We start from the raw sequence: 12,617 nt of genomic DNA, 5'->3' as shown, positions 1-12,617 counted from the left end.
GCAAAGCGATTGAGAATGTCACTGCCTAAGTAAAAGGCGGCAGGGACGTCTCGCACGACCCAACAATTATGGACTATGCTCTTGTTGCCAATGGAGATTTTGAGCATACACCTGCTTGGCAGGAGATGTTTGGAATTAGGTACTTCCAGGTCCATTTCCCATTTGTCTATCAGTTTGAAGGTGGGAATGGCTGGTTCTTTTGGGAGTTGGCGAAACATGGCTTCGCTGATGAAGCTCTTACCGTTGTTCACACACACTCGAGCGAGAACAGAGTCCTTCCCATCATTTAACTGAACAGGGATGAACAACTGCTCTCCAATTTGCTGAATATCAGCCAGGCTCTGAGCTGATTTCACATCTTTCTGGACTATAGGAGTGGGAGTTTCAGATTGTGGATTGGTATAGAATTTCAGAGTGTTTCCTTCCAGCGTGGAGTACCACTTTAGACTGGAAGGAAGGTTGATTTTCAGAAATAGAGAGGACCCCCCATCACCAGTCTGTTGTCCTACTGCTATTACTGTCACGTCTGGAATCTGGTTATTCTGGAAGTGAAATTCTACTTGGTCAGATTTTTGTTCAACCATGTGGCATGTGCCGTTTAAACTAACATGGTTGACACTCTGTTTTAATTTTATTGGTCGGCTAGTCTGGGTCCAGAGGACCTTGTTTACACAATCTATTAGGGGTGACAACCTTCTCAGGAGGTCATTCCCTAGTAAACAAGGGGTGCCCTCTGGGGTCACAACTATGACCGGGTGTTTCAACTTATGTCGCCCGATCTTAATGTCCAAGTCTGCCGTCCCCTCGACGGGAATTTCCTTCCCGTCAAAGTTCTGCAGTTGTCCAGGAAGAGAGGTGAGAGGAATTTGGTAATTCTCTCCCCTTCCTGCATTCAGTTCGTCAAAGGCCCTTCTGGACAGAAGGGTAGCTTGAGATCCAGTGTCCACCAGTGCCGAGATTGTACCCTGCCCCTGTACTTGTACCGGGGCATAATATCTTCCCTCCTTCTCCTCAAGGGGGCACAGATAATGTACATTTTTGGACAACTGGTGGGCTAATTTTCTGGTTTTGGACATCGCGAGAGAAGAATTTTGGGCAGAATTCTGTGGAGAGCCTTGGGAATCTGAAAGAAAAAGTTGGCAACTGGAGATCAGAGCCATTGTGGGTTCCCCTGGTTCCGGTTCTGGGCTGCCCCCCCCTTTTTGGAGGCAGTCCCCAGGATGGGTTTGAACCAGGGGATTTTCTTGCTGTTGGTTCTGGGATGAGATGGTGGGCGGCGGTAGCTCAGTCTCCACATCTCCCCAGTCTAGATTTGCATCCCTAGGGACCCATTTTTCTTTGGGAGGAGTTCCCCCCTCTCTGAAGGAGAAGATCCTTTTCCCAGGATCCTCTGTGGATCCCTCTCCCTCAAATTGGAAGATCTGTACCTCCTCCCCAAACTGAGTCTGTTTGGGTCTTTTGTTTCTCCTACCCCCCCTCTGCTCCTTAGGAGGCAGACTTTCAGGGGCAAGAGATTTTGTTTCCGGTTCCTGGGTTTCCAGGGGCTGTTTACAAGTGAGGAAGGAAGCTTCCTCCAAGGCTTTACACCCCCCTTCCCTTTGTGCCTCCTCCCTGGGAACCGGTGATTTATCGGGGTGCTGCCCCCGTCATTGTTCTGGAGCACCAGGTCCAGAGTTGGGTGCGTTCTGCGCCGGCATGCTGATCTGAGGGTTCTGCTGTGCCCTCAGTATATGACCCATATCCCGCGCCATGTTTTGAACCTGGCGCTCTAACTGGGAAACCCGCTCAGGCTGATACGGGGCCCTGTTTTCTCCCCTGGGCTGATCCCGGGAAGGGTAGCTGTCCCTCCTCTGGTAGTACCCCTGGTTGGGAAGATTTTGGTACCCCTCCACCCTTGGCCTCCCCTCTCCCGGATTCAGTGGTCTGGGCTCAGGGAATTGAGGAAAGAAGGATGGATAATTTTGGGGTTGGAAGTCGGGTGGATATCTGGGGAAAAAGTTCTGCCCAGGGTTTGGTAAATTTCTGCCCTCCTGTGGGAAGTTTGGAGGGAAGTTCCCTGGGTTAGGTGCTTGTCTGGATCCCCCCCCTTGGGCTGGAGGAGTCCACACATAACCCAGGATGGGTCGATTACCTTTGTAGCGAGGACTTACATAGTCAGGAGAGCGAGGGACCCCATTTGTGGGGCTGCCTCCCTGGCTCCCTGTCTGCGACTGGCCCGAGGACCTTCTGGGCCTAACATTATTAGGTGCAGGTAGGTTTTTAGGCCCCCCCATCTCCAAATCCAAAACGGGGGTGACCTTTACCTCTGCCACCTTGGCAGCAGCAGGGGTGCTGTTGGCTTTGGGGTTTTTCTGGGCATTGCTTTTATTTTCTATGGGCTTCTGCACCTCATAGATGCGGGTAGCCTGTTCAATGACCCAGTCTAAAGATCTTTTCTCGTGAAAATCCCTCACGAGCTGGGTCATGATATATTTGGGCAAGGCATGGAAAAACGTGTTTATAAATTCACGGCTATCCGTGCGCACCCTTCTTGTGGTCTGTGCAAAAGCCCGCTTTAACTCCTGCACAAATTCTTGTGGGGCCTGATCCTCCCCACATTGCAAATTGTAGGCTGCCTTGCGAGCCTCTTGAGGATTTCTGTGAACAGAAAAATGTTTCAGGATGGCCGCCTTATAGGTGGACCATCTTAAATGATTTTGGTCCTCCAGCCCCGCAAAGAAACTGGAGTATTCCGGGGAGAAGGTCCACTTTACATATTGAATGCAGCTTTGGCTGTCCTTCAAATGGAAAGTCTCCATCATTTGTTCAAACAACTCTAAGTGCTCCCAAACAGAATACTTAGCGTTCTTATGGTAAGGCGTGATGACGCTCCTGATCGCCTTAATCTGCTTTAAGGGGTCCTTGAGCAAGGCCCTTTTTGCCTTATTGGCCTTTTTGGTTCGGGTAACCCTTGTCCATTCTTCGTCGGACTCAGAGGCACTGCTCCCAGAGGTTCCCGTCTGTTCTTCCAGGTTTTCCCGGATTCTGCGAGCCTGGGAATGGCTGGCAGAATGTGGGGACCTGGTCTCCTGTGTCCTGCGCAGTTCAGAGGAGTCTTCAGATTCCTCCTTGCTGTCAGGATTTGATGGGTACCCCCTCCACTGACCTAACTGGGCAGAGGTTTTCAGGATGCCCTTAATGGGCCTACTCTCCTGGGGTTCCCCACTGAACTGTATTGTACTTGGGTGCCCATACCCGGATGCCCACCCCTCCATTCCTGGATGGTACTGGCCTATGAGCCCCATACTCTTAGCTGGATAGTAATCTGCCATCCCTGTGGCCCTGTGCTCATGTGCGTCAGGGGACACGGGGGTGGTAGAGTCCAGGGACTGGGGAAGATGAAGGCCCCTGGTGTTAGGGCTCCTGCGGTTATGGTCAGGAGTCTCTCTTTCCCAGCGGACCTCATCTCTATCCGCCCCTGCTCCCTGTTGCAATGCAAGAGCCTGCATTTGTGCTTTCAGTTCCTCTGTTAAGGCCTTACTCGACTCTATCAGTTTCTCCTGCATCGCTACCTGTTGCTGGAGCCTATCATTGTGTTGACAGAGGGCCTCATTTTCCCTCTGCGCTTCCTGGTTGGTCCTGGAGAACTGGGCCAGTCTTTGCTGCAGGAGGGTTACCTCCTGAGCTGTGTCCCTATTGGCCTGCTCCTTTCTTGCTAGAGCATCCTCCACCCTTCTGGTGTGCTCTACCAAGTTCTGGTTTTCTTTTTGGAGGTCACCCAGCCCCTGGTGGGCCAGGTGATTTTCTTCCATTTTCCTTTTTAAATGGCAGACTTCCTGGCCTAAGGCGTCTCTTTCCTGACTAAGAGCCTGCATTTGTGCCGCCAGGTCGTCCCTTTGCCGTTGAAGGGCACCAGCTTTTTGGCGCTCCTCATCAAACTCTGCCTGGGTATCCAGGTCTTTCAAGATCAGCTTGTTGCTCTCTACCTTCACTCTATCTAGATGACTTTGCAGGGTGGCTACCTGCTCCGTGCATGCCCTGTTAAAGTCTAATTGTTGCTCCAGCTTTTTCTGGCTCTGCAGTAAGGAGTCCCAACTGTCTTGGTGTTCCTTCTGCAAGGCCAGAAATCTGGTATCCTGTTCTGACTTTTCCTTTTGCAGCACATCCATATCCTCCTTCATTTTAGTGATGTACAGTCTGCTGTCATTTTCTGACTCCTGGCTCCTCTGCAGCCTCTGCTCAGAAGAGTCCAGATCAGATTGGACCTTCTGTAATGCCATCTGTTGCCTATTTGCCAGATTTTGGCTTTCAGCACATCTATCCTGCATGTCTCCCATATATAGGTACAGGTATGCTGCTATCCTGGCGATCTTATTGTGTTCCTCTTTGGCTTTAGGAGCCATATATAGTTCACTCAGGGCCACATGTAAGGGACCCTGATCTCTATATATATCTGACCCTGTTTCAGTGACCTGTTGTGTGATGGCCTGCAACCACACATCCTGGCCCTGTTCGGTCCATTCACCTCTCACAAATAGCTTATGCAAGAGGTGCTCTCTGGCTATTTTCATGTCTACTAAGGTCGTCATTCTAGAGATTGGTCTCTGTCCTGACTTACAGAAGTTTGTATTTTATTTTTGCAGAACAGAACTTTTCTTGGAGTGTCCCTTTTGAGGAATGCTTCACAGCGTAATGCAGCGTGGTGATCCGACTGGATGTATGTATCCCGTCAGTTAGCACACTGTATTAAGCTGCACAAGTGGTATTCTAACCCAAAATCCCGGATACGAGCCCCCACTTTGTAAGAGGATTCAATTCAGCACTACAGCCAAGTTAACGCCTAGTCTAGAATACTGAATGAAAACCCTTATTGATATATCTTTAGGTCCAGTTCATGCGTCCTGGATGACTACCCTTGTATAACACCCCTCTCTTGGAATTCCCCTGACCCCACTGAGCCAAGAAGTAGTTCTGTTTTGCAAGTTTAAAAGGTTTATTTGATAAATTAAAATATATATATCCCACTTTATAATAAATTAATAATTGAATATCACACTTAATCTGATATGGTAAATATTAACAACGGAGAATCTGGCACTAGCACACTTCTTTATAATGACTAATGAGTTGACCTGAAATGGATAAGGTAGCACACTGGTAAATAGGAACAAAAGTATAATGTGGTAGAGGATGCTTTATGTAGCTCAGGTGGATGCAATATTCAATGAAGGCAGTACAGAAAATACGCAATATGATTCCAACAAAACAATGTAATCACTTTTCTCTGGCTATTCACTCCCCCCCTCTTTATGCAATGCAAGGAAATGGGAGGAAGCACACAGTTCTCAGAAATGCAATCAATGTAATCAGTTCAATCCAGCAAGCTTAGACAACAGAAAACAGATAGGAGTTTTGAAATCACAGGCAATGCTTGGATATGTGCTGGCAATGAATGAGAAATATGCTAAATTTGCTTTTAATTCCCTTATAGAGGTTCAGGGTGAGTGGTATCTAGTTAATATTAGTCCAGGCTCACACTAGCAATGATGCAGGAATGATTAGCAGGTTAAACGAATTTCTGGCAAATGGAAAGCAAAACTGCTGTCTTTTTACACGTGAAGAAATTTGCAAATCGCGGCAAAATTCGCGGATGCGCCGAGCGCTATTACAAAGGAACCGCAAGGACTATCTCTACCGTTTTGGGGTCCTAGAAAAGCCTGGGATCTCAGCTTCCAAATGAAAGTTATTGCAAGTCTCTAGCCCAAACGGTTGCGGAGATATGAGTAATTTAGTAAAGGTCGTTTTTGGTTTTGTAAATTTTAAACGCACACTTTTTCAAAATGACAAGTGACAAATTTTTGCAGCTAGAATGACAGGTGACAGCTAGGAGGCAGTTCTACTTAGGTTAAATAGATTGAATTAGATGAATTTAAACTAAGAGATGTGTTCTGAGTTTTGCTAAGTACTCACAAGAGATTTTGAACAGGAAAGCGACTTGGTCACGGACTTCAGTCTGGTCAGGTCTTTCCGGGTTCTGCTCACAGCGCCTGGCCTCTGGAACTGCTCACAGGGGTCTGGTCTCTGCTAGGCACCGGTTCTTTGGGTCTCTCTGCTCTGGATAGATTGAAGTCTCTAGTTTTGGATAGATTGAAGTCTCTAGTTTTGGATAGATTGAAGTCTCTAGTTTGGCTCTCTGGAGGTTTGATGAATTTGAAGTCTGGATCTCTGGATGTTGTATGGTCCGGCAGAGTGCGTTGCAGCAAATGGAATTGAACACCCTATCTGTCCTGTCTGTCTGCTTTTATGTGTTTAGAATGTGGGTGTGTTCTAGCATCACTGACCCTACCTCTCTCTCAGCTTCTAATTGGTCAAACTTCCATTTCTTACTTGATTGGGGGAATGAAATGAAGTGTCATCAGGATGAGGTCTGTTTATGATACAGAGAACCCACCCCTGTCAACTTTACACACAATCTATATCTGACCTAAAAACATATTTGCACAGGTACACATTTGTTTAAAATTACATATACATGGTGTGGCTGAATTTAGCCATGTCTATGTCCAAATCTGCTCATTCTCGGAGCTTGCATTCAAAGAGTGTACATAATTGACTTTTTAACTGCTTTTTCAATTTCCGACATGGACCCAACTTTACATACATGTGTGCAGGGGGTAGGGACATTAACTGATGAAGTTTCAGATTTTTAACATGCACACATTTAGAGTAATATCCACTTTTCCGCTAAAACCCCCCTGAACATACCACCGGTTCCTACCACGTCTTAAACTGTGGGCAGAAAAATCACAAGAATTATGGTATCATTTATAAAATTTTCACATGTCCGCTCTATGAATTATCCCCCTTTTTATAAAACCATATCCTTGCTGCAGGGGTGTGTCTTTTCAGGTCACATGGTACAGAAACCAGTCTTTCCAGTTTCTGCCAAGCCAGCTTGCTTCTCACAGGCAGTGCTCCTCCCAGCTTCTCCAGGAGGAAGCCACTTTTTACGACGTCTGTAATAAAAAACCTTTGCCTGAGTGGAGAGGGCTTTGTTCACTCTCTGGCAGAGCACAGGAAATTCAATTATCAGATAGATGGCATATCCTTAGCCTGGGCAGCAAAAGGAAGGTTGGCCTGGGAACACAGTGGTGACTCAAGTTTCACTGCTGATGGGTAGTTGCTAGGCAAAATCAAGTTCCTTAAGCCAGACTTTCAGCTAACTTTTTGTTGCTTTTAAAATAACTTGTAATTTTACACATGCAGCTAGAATGCTGATTCTAAGCGCAAAACTATGACATTTCAACAGTTACAAAGGCATGTGACACCAAACATAGGTCACTCATTTAATTTAACATTTTCGATTTTGGTGGTTTTAAATCCAGTTGTAGTTAGGCTTAAGCTGCTGACTCCATAGCATTTTTGTTATAAGCATTGTTTTTGGGCTCTTCATTTCCCAGATTTTGTAGGCACACAAAACTCCATTCTGCCAATGTCTGCTGGTGTTCAGTGAATATTTTGCACATGTTGCAAGGTTTGAAATAGGCATTTTGCTTGCCTTCAGAAAAACACACAGAGTGGTTTTAAAACGCCGGCTTTTGGATAGTGGTGAGTACTGGTACTGCACCCATTTTTGGGATTTAAGAAATGAATTCCCCACAATTCTAGGTTGCATTTGGCAATCAGCATTGCCATTCCCAATGGTTTCAGACTACTGTGCGGGTAGTCCAATGGTGGTTTTAAAGCGCTTTGAAGCTAACCGGCGCTACTGTTTTTCCTTTGGCAACCCATTTCCCTCATGGCAACCCGGCCTTTCATTCTCGCACTGGTGGGTGGCAAGTGAGGCAACCATTTTGGTGGGCGCACAAACTGCGCAGCTTTCCTGGATTTCAGCGCACATGTGGGTTTTCCGCCATCTTGAATTTTCTAAGCCCACAGCACCAAATGTTGTAGCAGGGTAGCTTAAACGTGGGTCAGGACACCCAACAAGCAATATGACAGCAATGCAGGGAATCAGGATGGGCAACAGAATACTAGGAATGTGAACATTTTCGTCAACGCTACACCCACATATTTTACTGAAGACTTTACATCTGATGACATTTTGTTTCACTAGGACAGCCCGAAGCAGGATCTGGAACCTACTACTATCCACGTAGACCAGAAAGGACCCTACATATAAATGAAAGTAGGGGATAGGTCGTACACTTTTTTGGTGGTCACGGGAGCCCAAAAATACTCTGTTGACCACTCAAAGGTTCCAGAAATTCCCTGTCGGGGCAACAAAATGTATACGTAGGGTTCTCTAAACCAGTGCCAATTTCTTTAGGACTTTCCACTGACTCATGTCCATTTTTGCAGACAACCAATTGTGGTGAAAATCTGCTGGGATTTAATTTATTGAATAAATTGCACACAGTGCTTTACTGCTCTCCAGATGGAGTATACTTGACAATTTCGCCTCAGCTGAATTCCACCTCACAATGTATGGCTTTTGCCTTTACGTAGTGAGTTGCACCAGGTACCTAGATATCTATGGGCAGTAAACAACAATGATGTAGGAATTCTAGATGTTGAACCAGTGCGCATTGTTTTAAAAACCAGTATTACATTGCCTCACATTCCACAATATTAGGTTTCAGTTGATGGTGAGCAAGCACTTAAAGTAGTGTCTATGACTTAATGCATCAAGGTGTAATAGAAGAAATCTCTGGTAGTACAAGTAATAGACCTGTTTTGCCTGTTCATAAGAAAGGTTACAATGCATTACTCTACTGTTTTGTTATTGATCTTTGCGTGATTAACAAGGTAGTAGCACCACAATTTCCCATTGTTCCTGACATCACTACATTCTGACTATGATTCCCACAACGGCTACACATTTCTCAGTCAATGACTTGAAAAATGCATTATTTAGCATCGCCATACACCCAGATAGCAGGTATTTGTTTGCTTTTTCTGCTGGGGGACGTTACTTTACTTTCACACAAATACAGAAAGGGTACACTGAAAGTCCTAGCATTTACAATAGAGCGCTCAAGGGGCAACTAGATGCACTTTAATTGCCTTCCTCTTGCACACTCGTACAATACATTGATGACCTGCTTATGGCTGCAGATTCAAAAAGCGCTTGTAAAGAGGGTACCATTTTGTTATTGAAACACCTAGCTGACAATGGTCATAAAGCATCTTTGAAAAAATGTCAGTATTGTCCACAGTCGATGGAGGGAAGGCGCCTTGCACCTGAACAAATACAAAGCATCTCTGACATGGCAGTAGCTATTCACAGAAAGTGGTTAGGGCTTTTATTGGAATGGCTTCCTATAGCAGGCAATGGATTACACATGTTTCACTTTTGATCAAGCCTTTGTTGACACTGATTAGAAAAAATGTGGCGTTACCTCTACCTTGGGATACAGAGTGTCAGGACAATTTTGATCTGCTCAAAACTGCTCTATGTTCCGCACCAGTATTGGGAACACCAAATTATAGCAAATAATTTGTCCTATTTGTGCATGAAAGAGACAGTTGCGCTTTGGCTGTTTTGACACAGGAACATGGAGGAAGGAACAGGCCATGCTGTTATTTTTCCACCACGTTGGACCCTGTTGCATGCGCTTTGCCAAAATGTCTCAAGGCTGCACCCGCTGCCGCCGCCTCAGAAAAATAAAGTGAAGGCATGGTTTTGGGTCACTCCTTAACTGTGATGATGCCTCACTCGGTAGATGTACTACTATTGAATAGAACACAAACTCAGCATCTCACATCTGCCCATCTCACGAGATACAAGCTTATTCTATTTGCACCCCACATCAAAATGGAGAGATGCTGTTCTTTGAATATGGCCAAACCTTTACCTCCTCTAAACGAGGACAGTAATAATGACACCAACCATGACTGTCTTTATGTCACTGAATAAGACACCAAAGGGAGGATTTATCTAAGCGACACACCTTTGCCATCCCCGGACAGGGAAATATTTTGTGATGGTTCCTGTTTCAAACTCCCAGATGGCACTTCTAGCGCTGCCTATGCAATCAACACCTTAGACACAATTATCGAAAGCAAGAGAATTCCTCACAACTCTGCCCAGGTTGTATAAATAACTGCTTTGACTAGAGCTTGTGAGATATCCCAGGGGCTCGGAGTAAATAATTATACTGACAGTCAGTACGCTTTTGGAGTAGGTCACAACTTTGGGAGATTATGGGCAGAAAGGGAATTTTTAACATCTCATTCAACACGGTCCTTTTATAATGCACCAGTTATCAGCCTTGGTTCTCCCTAAACAACCAGCCATAATGAAATGCATAGCACACCAGAGAATGACTGATTATATTGGGAGAGGGAATGCATTCACAGACAAAATAGCCAAGCAAACTGACACAGACAAACAATTAAGAATGTATGCGTTGTACTAGATGGGTAGCTGAGAGCGGGATGATGGAAGAGGGCATTAGTAGTGTGAGTGAAATACAGGCCGAAGCCACAGCCGAGGAAATTGTACAATGGGGTTCTGGCCCAGCAGGGTTGGATAATGTAGGTTGTTGGGTTGATCATGAAAATCAAAGATGGATGTTGGCCAACACTTATGTAACAGCGGTAGTTACTATGGCACATGGCCCAGCTCACATCAGTGCCAAAGGTATTTTTAAACATACAGACCCAGTATGGAGTAATGACAACATTCCCCAAATTGCAGAGTGACTAATCCAGAAGTGTATGATCTGTCTACAACACAACATTGGGAAGGGAACACCAGCACCTAAGGGTAGTTGTGTACCTCCTTCCATGCCATTCAAAGTGATTCATTTAGATTTCATTGAGATGGAGCAATGCCAACATATCAAATACATGCTAGTTGTGATATGTGCATTCAGTAATTGGCTTGAGGCTTTTCATTTGAAAGATAATACTTCCATGTCCACCGCGAAAGTCATGTTAAAAGACTACTTTCCTAGATTTGGATTACCCAGAGTAATATGGTCCGATAATGGACCTCATTTTATTGCCACTATCATACTACAGGTATATGAGGGCTACAGATTAAGAAGTGATTTCACTCCACAAGGCATCCTCAGAGGGCTGGTTTATTTGAACGCCACAATGGCATCCTTAAAAACAAGCTAGCAAAGGTGTGTGAACATCGCAAACTGAAATGGCCCTATGCCCTACCCAAGCACAGGAAGCTGTACTTTTACCATGGTCTTTTGTATCTGGCAAGTATGATCACAACTCTTCCCAATGGCACAACCGAGAAATATTTGGAACCGAAGAACTGTTTCTTTACCTTCAAGAGCAGAGCCCTAAGTACATAGATACACTGGTAACATTTGATCCTCAATTTGAATTCTTCCTCATCAACTACTGCTGAAAACAGATGGTTGAGAGCCAGGCATTTAGAGTACATCAATAAACTCAGCCAGTTCCTACAACCATCAGGTTCCTGAATAAGGGGCAGATAAATTTACATCTCTTATAAAATCCATGTGTGTCTCACAATGATTTTAAAGAATAATGGAGACATTTGATTACTTTCAGCAAGTTAAAAAAGAAATTGAACGAAGGCAGAAGGGAAAGGCAAAAGGGAAAAGGAGAAAGAATAAAGAGAAAAAGCAGGAAAAAAGAAAGAGAAGGGATCAGTAGGAGTGGGATATGTGGAAGAGAAGAACAGTGGACAAGTAAGGGAGTGAGAAAAGGAAAGGGAATGGGGAAAACTAATAATTGGGGGAAAGTAAAGGAAAAACAAGAAGAGAAGAAGAAGAAAGGGGAATGAAAGAACGCAATTGAAGAGAGAAAGGGAGGGAAACGATAATGGAGACAAAAGAGAGAAATTATGGGAAAGGAAAAGTCAGAGAAAATGAAAACAAAGTAGTAAGAAAAAAGGAGAAAGTAAAAGTAAAGAAGGAAAAAAATAGAATAAAGAAATACAGAGAAAAACGGGAAGAGGGAAACATTCTAATTGTTTTATTAATGGTGTCTTAATATTATATTATTACATTGATACACATATGTATAGTTTTTGAGGTGTGTTGTTGATGTGGATCTCTTGTTTCTTGGATTAAAGCACCCTGATTGTTCCAGATTTGTTGCCAGTTCAATTGAAACTATTCATAAAGTATTTGCATGTATCACATATATAAAATGTGTGTTATTCCCTGTTGTGTTTGTTTCCCCTATGTCTCTTATATGTTTAATGGATAACAGGGCTTTATTTACATTACAGGAGTACATTCCATTTTGCCAGCTATTAATTTATGACTATTTTCATTATTATCATATTTTCACAGTATAGTTTATGGTTCTGATTATGGATTTTAAAATCCTGTCTTGGATTGTCAAAGGTTTATGGGTACCCGTCAAGAGACGACACATTGTAACTCAGCTATCAAAATATAAAATGTCTCTTGCATGCTTGCAAAACAAATGTTTCATTGCACAAGAGTGCTTGCATTTATTTTAAAAGGTGGATTGGGGAGGTGGTTGCCTCAAATACTGTATCTAGAAAGAAAAGTATGGCTTCTCTGATTATTATTTTTAATATGTATCAAGGCTGATAAGGCTGATAATGATGATAATGATGGTAAGCGGATTGGGTTTGCATTAAGTTTGAAGATCGCCGTTTTGATGACTTTAAT

Source organism: Ambystoma mexicanum, chromosome 4p (genome assembly GCF_040938575.1).
Source record: "Ambystoma mexicanum isolate Mex_15411 chromosome 4p, UKY_AmexF1_1, whole genome shotgun sequence".
NCBI lineage: Eukaryota > Metazoa > Chordata > Amphibia > Caudata > Ambystomatidae > Ambystoma > Ambystoma mexicanum.
The sequence above is the reverse complement of the archived record's forward strand: the minus strand, read 5'-3'. Positions refer to the sequence as shown.